Source organism: Canis lupus, chromosome 8 (genome assembly GCF_011100685.1).
Source record: "Canis lupus familiaris isolate Mischka breed German Shepherd chromosome 8, alternate assembly UU_Cfam_GSD_1.0, whole genome shotgun sequence".
Classification (NCBI taxonomy): domain Eukaryota; kingdom Metazoa; phylum Chordata; class Mammalia; order Carnivora; family Canidae; genus Canis; species Canis lupus.
In genome coordinates this window covers 57679533-57693180 of record NC_049229.1, presented here as the reverse complement: position 1 = coordinate 57693180, position 13648 = coordinate 57679533, and positions in this window count along the sequence as shown.

Genomic DNA, 13648 nt, shown 5'->3' with positions numbered 1-13648 from the left:
GTCCTGCTCTGGTTTTCTTTAACACACTTCATCTCTCTGAGCATCAGTGTTTTTACTTGCAAAATAGGTCTAACACCCTCCGTAAAAACCTTTGGTGAGGTTCAAGTGAGATAATACAAGAAAGCCCATTAGAAACTAAAAGATTCCATTCTATTTTTTTTTTTTTTTTTTTACTAAGATTTTGTTTATTTATTTGAGAGAGAGAGCATGAGCAGGGGAGGAGAAAGGGGAAGGGCAGAGGGGCAAGCAGACTCCGTGCTGGGCAGGGAACTGATCCCACATGCCTGGGGCTCAGTCAGGACCCTGAGATCATGACCTGAGCCCTGAACCAAAGTTAGACACTTAACTAAGAAAACCAGGCCCCCCGGCATTACACCCCTGTTAGTTGCTATTACCATGGCAGGCTCATAAATGATTTCAGCAGGTCTTCAAAATTCAGACTATTTTAGATTCTGGGGACACCTGGGTGGCTCAGTGGTTGAGTGTCTGCCTTTGGCTCAAGTCATAATCCCAGGGTCCTGAGATCGAGTCCCGCATTGGACTCCTCACAGGGAGACGGCTTCTCCCTCTGCCTATGTCTCTGCCTTTCTCTGTGTGTCTCTCATGAATAAATAAATAACATCTTTTTTAAAAAGAATATTCTAGATTTTTTTAAAAGTAATTCAGCTGACATTTGCTAAGAAAATAGACCTCAAATATTCTCTCTCTCACACACACACATACACACAAAGGAAACTATGTGAGGGGATGGATATGTTAACTTGATTGCAGTAATCATTTTACAATTTATTTGTATATTAAATATTAAGTTAAATCCTATCACAATGTATTTGCATATTAAATATTAAATTAAAATATATTAATATTTGTACACCTTAAAAGGAAGCTTATTGGCATCTGGAGCAAAAAAGAGTAGTTCAGTATGTATGCCAATCATTAGAGTCAGTGGAGTCTGAGATATCATCTCATTATTGACCATAGTAATACTTCTGAAACAAAATGGACAAATATTCCCACTAAGTGGGATAAATGAAGAGTATCTCTAGCTTCATGACAGTTTAGGACAGTTTTTGTTCACCACTGAATTACAAAAACTTTTCATCCCAATAGCATTTCAGATTTTGCACCTGGTGACGAGAAATCACCTGTATCCCCATGACCTCAATATTAAATGTCATTCCTTCCTGGAAAGTCCAGGCAGATTCCATTTTTAAAGAATATTTTTAGAATACCTTAATGCACTGGGCACTGGATGAGACTTGTTCATCAAGCTGTATGAGCAACAGGAAAGCAAAAAAAAAAAAAAAAAGAAAGAAAAGAAAAGGTGATGTGGATTTTATAAAAATTAAAAACATTTGTGCATCAAAGGCTATGATCATGATCAAGAGAGTGAAAAGACAGTGCCCAGGATGGGAGGAAATCAGTGCAAATCATATGTCTGGGGTCTAGTATCAAGAATAAATATAAAAAGGATGGAATTCCCAAGAGCTCAAGATCTCTGGACAGTGTTTGTTTGGGTCCTTAGTCAAATCCTGAGTTGCCACTATGAGGTGATAGTTTAAAACAATAAAAATTAAAAGAAGAGGAGGAGAAAGAAATGATGCAAAAGAAACATCTTCATAGCTCATAATTTTGAAATGCCTCCTGCCCCTCTCTTCTGTTGGTTTCAATTCGGGAAGGCAGGTGCTCATCTAACAACAATGGAAATCTCACCCACGTTGATAGGCAGCCCTGCTTGTGTTTTCATGGCTCCTCATTTAAACATCATGCCCCACTCCCCACCCCGCTTTTTTTTTTTCTGGCTTTTTTTTTGTGTCTATCGTATATATAAAGCATTTCCAAATCGCCTTTGAAGGAAGCAGTTTGACATGCTAAATTAAACAGAGCTCCAGAGACATTTGTTTCAGGCAGCAAAACAAACTCAACTAGACAAAAATAAATAAATAAATAAATAAATAAATAAATAAATAAATAAATAAATATTAAAAAAAATGCCGAGCCCATCAGATCTGAAACCATATTTCTACTTGTCTGCGTGTTAAACTGCAATAATGTAAATGAATGCGAATCGCTTGGCGAGCTGTGAGAAAATAAGCTGCAAATTACAAAGCTGGCGAGTGAATGTTGGAAGTGGTGGAATGTGATGATAACGTGATGGGTGGGGACCTGAGGCTTCATTAGAGATTCTCATTTCTCACTCATTTCATTTCCAGTTATAAAGTCCAGTGAAATGGATCTCGGTAATTGCAAAGTTGATTGCTGCATGGGTTTAGGGGAAATGAATACTGCTTTACTTTTTCCCTTTCCCTTTCTCCCTTCTCTCTCTCCTGCTCTTTTGTTACATCCATGGGATTTTCGGAGAGCTTTCCCAAACTATCGGGAGGATCAAACTCTTTAGTAGTTTTGACATTTCTATGGCCTGTGGGCACCAGTGCAATTTTCTCTTTTAAAAATGAGATGTGATAGCATCGCCAGATGACAAACCGGAGCTGAAGCCTTGGTACCCTGGATATCACAACTCTTCTGCCTGCCAAGAAAAGAAAGAAAACAAAGCAAATCTCTACTTGTTGAAGTAAAGGCTCTATAAGGAAAAGAGAGACGAGGAGTTTGCTGGATATTACCGGTGACAGCAAATAGACTACAAAACCTCCCATGTTAAAGGTGTTCATTTAACTGCATTCAAAGCTCTTCTTTTAAATCAAATTTATTACAATTTGATAAGCACTCTAAGTAGATTCTGTGAGATGGGTTGTCCATTGGTCCAGTTTTTCAAACTAAACCAAGAGCAGCCTTTGTGTTAGGTGTTGACATCTGATTCCTTTTGTGCTGATAAAGTATGTTTAGAATTGACTGGAAACCAAGGTACCCCCCCCTTTTTTTTTCATGAGAATGGCCAGATTTCAAAATGGCAGGCACAGATCTTGTAAGGGCTATTGGAGGCAATGATGGAGCATAAATGAGATAAGGGGATGTGGATGTAAGTTATACTTAGGGGTGATATTGGTGGATTTGCAGGTGAATATAGGTAAAACCTTAGAGTCATTCTGATAAACTGCCCCCCCACCCACCCACCAGGGACATTACATCTCTCATGATCAAATTCTCCTTTGGATTTGATCTTATGTTCCTATTCAAGAAAAGCAACGTAACATTTCAGGATGAATGTTTACTGTCATAATTCCATTGGGGTGGACAAGTTGTTGATTATAGTGATCAGGTTTAGGAACAGCAAGGCTCACTAGACTGTGTCTGACCTTCTAGCCATGAATGAGTCTTACCTACCTTGGTTTGTCTAGAATTTTGAGAACCTAGTCTCTGCCATTTTGCTCTGTCTCTCCTTGTAGCAGGCTTCTGGTATTGAAAACTAAGTCACAAGGAACACGCAATTCATGCAGAGTCAGGCAAATTCCATCTTTCTCAAATTCTGGGCATCTGCAATTCTATGGTGTGATGATGAATTTATATGTCAACTTGACTGAGACATGGGGTGCCCAGACATTTGGCCAAACATTTTTCAGAATATATCTGTGAGATGTTTCTGGAAGAGATTAACCAAGTAAAATAGATTATTCTCCTTAATGTGGATGGACCTCATCCAATAGTAGTCCAGTTGAAGATCTGAATAAAACAAAAAAGGCTGAATTCCTCCTGCCTAATTGCTGGGCTGGGACATTGGCTGTTTGCTGCCATCACACTTGAACTAAAATACTGACTCTTGCTTGTTTCAAGTCTGCTGGCATTTGCACTGGAACTTAGACCATCAGCTCTCCTGGTTCTCAGTTCTTTTGACTTGGACTGGATTTACGCCATTGGCTCTCTTGGGTCTCCAGCTTGCTGACAGCAGATCTTGGAATTTCTTAGCCTCCATAACCATGGAAGCCAATACCTTGCAATAAATATCTCTCAATACATAGACAGGTAGGTAGGTAGATAGAGACTATATATTTATATTTTTATATTTATACACACACACACATACACATATAATCATGTAAATGTGAACTTCTCATAGCACTGGTAAAGGACACCTAGAGAATATCCTTTTATACTTTTTTTTTTCAAAATAGAAAACTGAATGCTCATTATGAATTTGTGTAACAATTTTTCTTTCTTTTTTTTTTTTTTGTTTGTTTTTGCTTTGAACAAGTACTCTACCACCAGCAGAGATTTTCCTAAAAGGAAATGTTTTGATACGTGATCATAGTGAAAATCACCACTGTTGAATATTCACTATATCCTAGGAAATATACTGAGATCTACACAGACTTTTTTTTTTCTTTTCAAAGATTTTATTTATAAATTCATGAGAGAGAGAGAGAGAGGCAGAGACACAGGCAGAGGGAGAAGCAGGCTCCATGCAGGGAGCCCGATGTGGGACTTGATCCTGGGACTCCAGGGTCATGTCCTGGGCTGAAGGCAGCACTAAACCGCTGAGCCACCCGGGCTGCCCCAGACTTTTTTTTTTTAAAGCCTGTCCACAAACTTGCAAATGATGAAGGAATGAGGTCTGGAGTCACTCAACAACTTGCTTACAGTCATTCATTCAGTGGTTAGAGCAACATTCATATGGGTCTACTTGAAACTGCCCATCTCTGGCACTGGTAGAAAAATGGTATGAGGAAGTAGCAGGGGATATCACTTCTGATTGGAGTCGGGGCGAAAAGAGCAGTAGTCAGCATGTGTTTATCACCCAAGCTATTTATCACTTTGCTTATCTCTTTATCTTATCATTTCTTCCTCTGATGTGCACAGCAAGATGCCACTTAACTCTCTGGTTTCATTCACCACTACCAACTCACAGATAGACACGGAAGCATGGAATGCAAGCCAAAACAGATTGTAAGACTCTTCTCTTTGGGAAATGAAAATGGGAAGAAATGGAAATCCCACATATATACTTAAAAAGAAATAATTTACAGCACAAAACAGATGTTGACAACTTACTTTGCCCATGGCTTTATTTTGAGGCTTGGGGGAGGGGGAAAAGAGAAAACTAGTCAAGTAATTTTACAATATCAAAGTTTGTTTTCTATTTTTATAGATAATTTGCCTGATTTGTAAAATAAAGCTTTGAATAAGATCATTTCTAATGTTTCCAGGATTAACACTGCTTGTTTATATATTCCTATTTTCTTTTTTTTTTAAGATTTTATTTATTTATTCATGAGAGACACACACACAGAGAGAGAGAGAGAGAGAGAGAGGCAGAGACACAGGCAGAGGGAGAAGCAGGCTCCATGCAGGGAGCCTGATGTGGGACTTGATCCTGGGACTTCAGGATCACGCCCTGAGCCAAAGGCAGGTGCTAAACTGCTGAGCTATCCAGGGATCCCCATATTCCTATTTTCAAAAAGAAATCCCACAAGCTTCCAATGCATTCATTGACTCAAACTCTTCGCTCTGTAATCATTTATAATCTGAGTTTTGTCCAAACTTTAACAGTGGAGATTTACAAAGTCCTTCTCAACAAATCCAGAGAAGTTCCCTTACCCCTCTTCAGCATCATGCAGTATTTGGAACTGTGGGTCACCTGAGACCATATGTAGAGATGTGTTTTCATGCATTAGTGTATTCCTCCAGTGAAAGATCCCATAGCTTTTCTCAGAATCTCAATGAATCAAATTCTGTGGCACAAAAAGATCCTTTAACTGATACAATACTAGTTTCAAAAATTAAAAATAGTAATTGGAAATTCACTGGAGACCTTTGTTAAAGTAGTTCTATGAAGTGTTTGGTATAAAAGAAACCTACTGCAAAATGAGTTGAAAAGTTAAAGAAGGGGATCCCTGGGTGGCGCAGCGGTTTGGCGCCTGCCTTTGGCCCAGGGCACGATCCTGGAGACCCGGGATTGAATCCCACGTCGGGCTCCCGGTGCATGGAGCCTGCTTCTCCCTCTGCCTGTGTCTCTGCCTCTCTCTCTCTCTCTCTCTCTGTGACTATCATAAATAAGTAAAAATTTAAAAAAAAAGAAAATATTAAAAAAAAAAAGAAAAGAAAAGTTAAAGAAAATGAATAAAACGAAAACGTCAGATGTGGTCCATACCTTTCAGAATGAGGTCTCCCTCTTTTTGATTAAAAGAGATTATTTTTATAATCTGTAGCAAAAATTTGGTATTTATAGTCAGAATGGTCATCGGGAACTATGTGTAATAATAATTCATTTAATTCTATCATCGTATAGAATGTTCACCTGGTTTATCCAATTTGATACAGAGAGTTGTGGCAGATCAGAGCCTTGAACTTGGCTTTCCAGATCCTGACATACAAATTCTTTTTATCATTTCATATTGCTTCTTAATGCTTCACACATGTACTTATTTGTTTTTTCTCCAAAGCCGTAAGGTGAACTTAAGAGGATACGAATAAGAAGAGGATGGGTTTTGAATTACAGGGCCTGATTCTGAGACACTCTAGTTTATTCATCTATAGAGTAGAGCTAACTTTCACACTCACCTCAATGTGTTTTTGATGTGAGGATGCACTTTAACGTCTTTAGAAGAGTCCAGTCCATAGAAAAATTCCATAAATGTTGGTGTAATTGTTATTATGACACCTGCATTACTCTGCACGGTGCAGTATGGCATCCGGGTTGAGAAAGAAGGCTTTGAGATTAAAGAGATGAGTAAAAACCAGGTGTCATTCCTTTCCAGGTGTGGAAATTCAGGCAAGTCTTATTATCATTATAGGAACAAAACCTACAGAACAAAAGAGTAAGTTAATGTTTCCTATTTTCCCCATATTCACTACTAGAAAATTCTCACCCATGCCTACCATGACTGTGTCTTTCTGCATTTAAAATCTATGTTTCCTCTGATCTCTGCAGTCACTAGCAAGAGCTGATTTGCATGTCAGACTTTACCTTCTAAATCTCTGCAAGTAACTGTTGATTTGGTAATAACACTGGTTCCCAGGTGCAAGCAGCACATCGCCATATCCTTTATGAATAAGCTTTTCACAAACAAAATAAACAAGTGCCAAATGCTTCAGGGTAACCGAATGCAAAGAAGCTAAGCCTAGGGAGGTACAAGATGGGATGAGAGATGAGTTTTGCTACTGAGGAATTGAAAGCCCTCTGAGTAACAGAGCCTCCATTTCTATTATTCTTCTCCTAGCCAAAATATTTTTCATCACCAGAATGATACTGAAAATTCAACAGTTGCAGCCGTCAGGTCAAATGGTACTATCCTAAATCTATGTGATAGTTTTCATAGCACACTCTGCATGTGTAGACGAGTTTGTCAACGAAACATAGTAATATCATATATAGACCTCTCTGAAAGGAGTATTTTGCAAGTATGTGAAAATTCAAATAACCAAGAAGTTTGGAATCTCCCTCATTTGATCTGATAAAGAATTCATCTTTACAATGACCCCATTCTAGATACCTGGCAGTAACTAGCCAGTTTAATCCTGATTAACAGGTCCATGAGGTAGGTATTATTATTAGTCCATTTTCCAGGTGAGAAAATTGAGTCAAGGACAGGCTAAATAATTTGCCAATGCCAGTAAGTGATTGAATCAGGTTCGACTCCCTAGTACACATCCTAGTCTCCTGAGACTGGGCTCTATCTCCTCTTGCCATGTAGACTCTGGGCCGTAGTTCACTGTAACACCCAGGTGACTGTTTGCAACTGGTAGCTCTCCTCATTGGCTGATTTTTGATGGATCTTCTCTGAAAAGAATGTTGAATTTCACTATCAAGGTCAGAGTCCATCAGAAAATATCTATCTTGAAGCTGACACAAGCACTGCATTGAGTTGTTAGATTTAAGACCCAAACAACACATCTACTGAAAATAAGTCCCAGATTCCCTTTTGCTTTCCTAATTCCTTAATTCTCAGACGATATGTTCCAGACTCTCAAAATTCCTCAAAAGAGCAAAAAGGATCAAAGAGCTAAATCAAGGGGAAAAAATGCTAGAGCATTTTGACTTAAGGAGAAAAAAAAAAAAAAAAAAAAAAGCTTTTGAATTCATTTTCTGGACTTGAGAACTTAAAATTCTTTCCCAATCAGCAACACATCTTAATAAAACAAAATCAGTGTCACCCCCAGAAAAGCTCATTACCTTTCCTTCTCTGACATGCCAGGAGGGACCTTTCTCCCCAGTGCCAGCTGTTTCAGAAGCCTGGGGCTTGCTTCACCTCTAGGGACATTAGCTTTAACCTTTCAATCTCTTTGATTTAATCATATAATCATGTAATTAAATTCCAATAGTCAAGTTTCAAGGCCAGGGAGGCCAAAGCTGAGCAGTTCCATTTAGCCTAAGCAGATGGCAGACACTGTTCCTGGAACAGCATGCTCAGATTGCATGTTGCTAGCATTTATGTGGAGTTCTCGTTAAACACATGCAACAAAAAGGTAGAGTCAGTCTGCTTAAAGAATGAAAGCCTCTTCACCTGCTTCCGTGAGATAAGGTGCAATGTATTTTTAATGTACACTTTTATCTCTTCTTGGCAGCAAAGATGGTTTCCACGTGATAACCAAACCATAAGGTAAGCAAAGCTAATGGGTCTGATTTGTAGACAGCATATGGCCCCCTAGGTTCAATTTAATGCATTCTTTCTTCTCGTGTTGCCTAAAGCTTTTCAAATGTTGAGGAAGAGCTTTCAGGATTGAGTTTAAAGACGCTTCTTCAATTTGTTTAACTGTTGTTAATAGCCAGGTGTTATTTCAACATCTGGTTGAAGTCTGTTTTATGATTTTACCAAGAAGACACATCAGCAACATCGCCAACCTTGTTACATTAACAATGTGTTAGTGAGGCTAGAGTAAAACAGAGATTTCTATACACTGCAGGTAAATCTGTAAATTGGTACAAACAGTTCAAAGAATGTAATTTTGTGGAAAGAAAATAAAAGCTTAGAAGTATTCACACCATAGCCTAATTTTCTCAATTATTCAAAGTGTACAAGCCTGAAGATGTTCATGTTACCCCAAATATAATACCAAAAAAAAAAAAATTAGAGTATCCTTCACCAGACCACTGATTAAATAAATGTTAGTATATCAATACGGGATATTATTTTCAAAAAGTAATTTTCTAAATATAAATTGCTCAAATGGGATTCAAATCTGTCTAAAGTGGATTTTTTTTTTTTTTAAAGAAGACTACACACATATATGAAAATGGTGAGGGGTAGGTAGCTCTGGCTGGTAAGAATATGGGTAATTTCTATTTTATATTTTATGTGTTTTTTAGATTTTCCACAATTAGTATATATTACAATTACATAGAGAAAGTTATTTACAAATTAACATATGGTATTTTCATAGCTGTTCTATGCTATTACTCACAGAAAGATCACAAACAAAAAGGCTGGTCTCTCTCTCTCTCTTTTTTTTTTTTTTTTTGGTCTCTTCTTTTAATCGCTCCACCAGAAGCTCAACTGGCACAAACATGAATATCAAGGTGCTTCTGTCAACCAGTTTTTATTTTAATATCTCTTGATTGTCATCAGATGACTTTGGAAAACAAGATAAATGACACTAAATCTGTTCATGTAAAATAGCATTGATATAAGAGGTAAAATTTTTAAATCACATATTCTTAGTATCATGAAAAACAAAGGTACCCTTTCTTTGTAATTCGCATTAAAAGAAAACCAGGTATCATTTTTCTGGCTTCTTCATTCATTTATTAGCCTGCTACTCAGCTTAGTCCTGATGATGTCTCTCTAATAGCATCACACAGAGAAGGGTTCATACACATAGACTTATTCTAAATGTCCCTATAACACAGGCCAAGAGTGGCACTTAATAAAGTTTAAGGGACTCAATCAAAGTAACTCTGTGACTAAGCTCATAACAAAGTCCATATTTCTGTATCTCAGGGCAGCTTCTTTACAAGGTGGCTTTGGTGAGAATACAGTATAGTTGGATCTGAGTTTCTTTCATGTGCTCCTAGGGAAAGGCAGTGAGTTTGAGGAGTACTCTGAGGAATACTAATGGGTCTGCTAGCAGAGGCAGTTTTAGCTTTGCTGGAGATTTCACTTAAATCTCTAAAAAGATACATTAAATTGAGATTCTGGAGATCACTTGCTAGGAAGTTTGGTTTAAATGACTTAATGGAGTATTCTTAGTGACTCAACATAGAACCTCCGGATATTCTTCACCCAGGCATGACTAGCCAAATGGCACTCTATTGATGCCACCAGAAGATTTGTCATCTAGGATGACCAAGTTGGTACCTTTCCAAGTTACATCTGTTCTGTAGAAAAACTATGCTGTGTGTAGGGTGGCGTTTTAAATTTTTTTCTTCAATTTTGCTTAAAACGTGGCATTTGTATACATTTGAGACTCTGGAAATATCTTCTGCTAATTATGCAAATACTCAACTGGATCTCCAGTGGAAAATATTTTGGGGAGTTTTGTTTATTTGTTTTTGCTTAAATGTGTTTTGAGTCCGGATGCCTCATTGCAAATGTCTGGAATTCATTTGCTGTCTTCCTTGTTGTAGGTAATGACCATTATCCCAGCCATTGTGTATGAGCTCACTCAGGTTCAAACCTTGACTTTCTCCTAATTGCTCTCATGTGGTTAAAGGCAACCTCTATTCACAGCATGGAATATGACATTCCTCCAGCAGACCAAGCCAAAGGGATAAAAGCTTCCCATGCAGAGTTAAATGATCTTAGGGTGTTATTATGTCGATTAATGGCTGAAAAAATATTTGGATCTCTTTTCTTTCCTTTTTTCAAAAGAGTGGGGGAAATTTGTAAAACAAACTGTTCAAGTAAAGCAAATCATTGATAACTTCTGTTTTTGTAAATCACTAAAAGTATTTTTAAATTTATTGGTTTAGTTATATACTCATTTTGAGCAACTTAACTTGGTATAACTTAACACAGACAAAAAGCCAAAGGTCTGGATTTTGCAAATGGCTCACTAATAGAGGAGAGTTATGTTTAAGTTGTTGCCTAATAAAAGACACAATCTCTTTTTCAATTGTGTAAAAGTTTTAAATTTTCTTAGGGGATTTTTAGTCTAAAAACCAAGATGTCTTTTTTGTTTGTTGATTTATCAGATGAAAAGCACGGCAAGAATAAAATTCTCAGAAAACATCTTCTGTAGTAACAAACAAAATGTAAACCCACTTCAAGATGGAAAATGCACATTGCTTCTAAAAGAAAACTTGCTATCTTGGGGACTCTTCAATGAAAAGGAAGCATGTCAGGAAATAAAAGTCTTTCCCACACAGTTAGAGAAACAGTTGCTCCTTAGTGTAGATGCTCTTGTCTATCAGAGCAACTAGCAGTGTGTTATTTAAAGATTCTCCAAATGATATCAGCACGAATCATGAAAACATCATCTGAGCTAATAAGGTCATTAAAAACAACTCTGCTTGACTTTAAATAATATGTTTGTGAAAGAATCTTCAGCAACATCAAACATACTTCTAATAATACTTTATTCTGCTTCAGGCCTAAGAAATATTTGATATTCTTTGTTCATTGCTTTACTTATAAACAGTTCATTTAAGGAGATTTAGCTAACCGAGATGATTTTCTTGCTATTGTTTTGAAGCCCCTATTTAAATAGAAGTCTTTTTCAGTTGTATGCATACATGTGCTCCCAGCCCTTGTGGGAAAGCATATGTAAGTAGACAAGTGATGAAGGAGAGTAACATATTTGAAATTCCTCTTATTATTCAGGAGAAATAAGAAAGTATTGATTAATTTGGACTTTAAGTCAAATAGGCATGCTGAGATAGTCAGGAAACCACTTAAAAGAAATAAAAATAGAACATGCATCATCCAAATCAGTCGAAGGAAAAAAAAAAAAAAAACAACCTTCCTCATAAGAGACAATTTAAGCATAGGATATAAAAAGCCTAAAAATAAGAAAGAAATTCATACTACTAAGAAGAAAATATCAGCTAAAATAAAGCTGGTATAACTATACTAACAACAAAATAGAGTTTAAGGCAATAAAATAAAATGTCTGTCTGAAAAATTAAGTGGATCATACACGTTTATAAAAGGAAGAGGTTACCAAAAAGACAGAACTATTCTAAAATCTACCCATTGATATAACAGTCAGAATATGATACAATTGACAGAAACTGACACATGCACAATCATTTAACACATCACCACAATTGATAGAAGCAGGTAAAAAAAAATTGAAAAAATAAAATGAGCTATCTTAGCTCAATCTAATGTAGTTACATAGAATTCTGTAAACAACAACTAGGGAAAAAACACTTGTTTCAGGCAATGACCGAATTTTACTAAGCCATAAAACATATCACAACAATTAGCAACAAATGGATTTTTTTTTCAGGCCATGTTCTCTGACTTAAATGAAAATAAGAGTAAGTAATTAAAAGTACCTACCTATAAAACAAACAAAAAAATGGAGACATTCCAAATAATTTATGGATAAAAGAAGATTTATCAATCGAATTAGAAAAATTTAGAGCTGATAATTAAATTAAACTTACACACTAAAAGTTGAGAGAGGTAGCTAACAGTATGTGGAAATTTATAGTCTTGGGGCTCCTGGGTGGCACAGTTGTGTCTGACTCTTAGCTTCGGCTCAGGTCTTGACCTCAGGGTCATGATATTTCAGAGTCAGAATCTGAGTCCTGAGATTGAGCCCTGAATGGGGTTCTGTGCTGAGCACAGATGCTGCTAGAGTTTCTCTCTCCCTCTGCCCCTCCCCACCTTACACATACTCTCTCTCTTAAATAAATAAATAAATCTTAAAAAAATAATTTTATAGTCCTATATTAAGAGAAACAAAATGTAAAATTACTGCAGAGAATATAAAGAGCTAACAATTACTATTCAGCATATATAGAAGACTTGAACCAATAAAGAAAAAAATGAACAAAATATCCAGAGAGATAAAAATAAAATATAATGAAAAGAAGCTTAAACAACAGTGGAATCAGGGAAATGCAAATTCAAACCAGAATGACACTGTCTCTGTTCCTAAGACAAATATTTAAATGTTTTACAATAGTAAATAACAAGGATGTGGAAATGAGAACTCTCATGTATAACTGGTGATAATTAAAATTTGTACAAACACTTTGGATAGCAATTTGGTAATATTAGGTAGAGCTACAAATGAAAATTGAATCTTCAATCTAGCAATGCAAATCCTAGGTATATATGATCTCATATATGATGTTAAAAGAATGTTTAATGAAGAAGATTTTATGATCCCCCCAAAATGTAAAATGACTTAAATGTTCATCAACCTGCGAAAGTAAAATTCAAATTCTTATATAATTGTAAAATGAGAGATTTATATAATAATATGTTATAGTGTATTGTGAATGGATGAATGAAAACTACATAGGCACGTTTCACAAACATACTAAGTACAAAAAAGGCAGATGCAGAATGATTCATAGAGTTTGAAACCATTGATGTATAAATTTAAAATGTAAAATAGCGCTATATATTGTTTATTGATTCATGTGAATATAGTAAATATTTGAGAAAAGGGAAGAGACTAGTGTTGTAGGTAGGGGGCACAAAGCTTTCAACTATACTTGTAATTTTAAAAGAATAAATAAAAGATCTGAAGCAAATGTGGAATAATTTTAAGATCAGACAAAGATAGTTGATGTGTACATGATTGTTGTTAATATTACTCTTTATCTTCCTGTGTGGTTAAATAATAATAATTTCCCAAT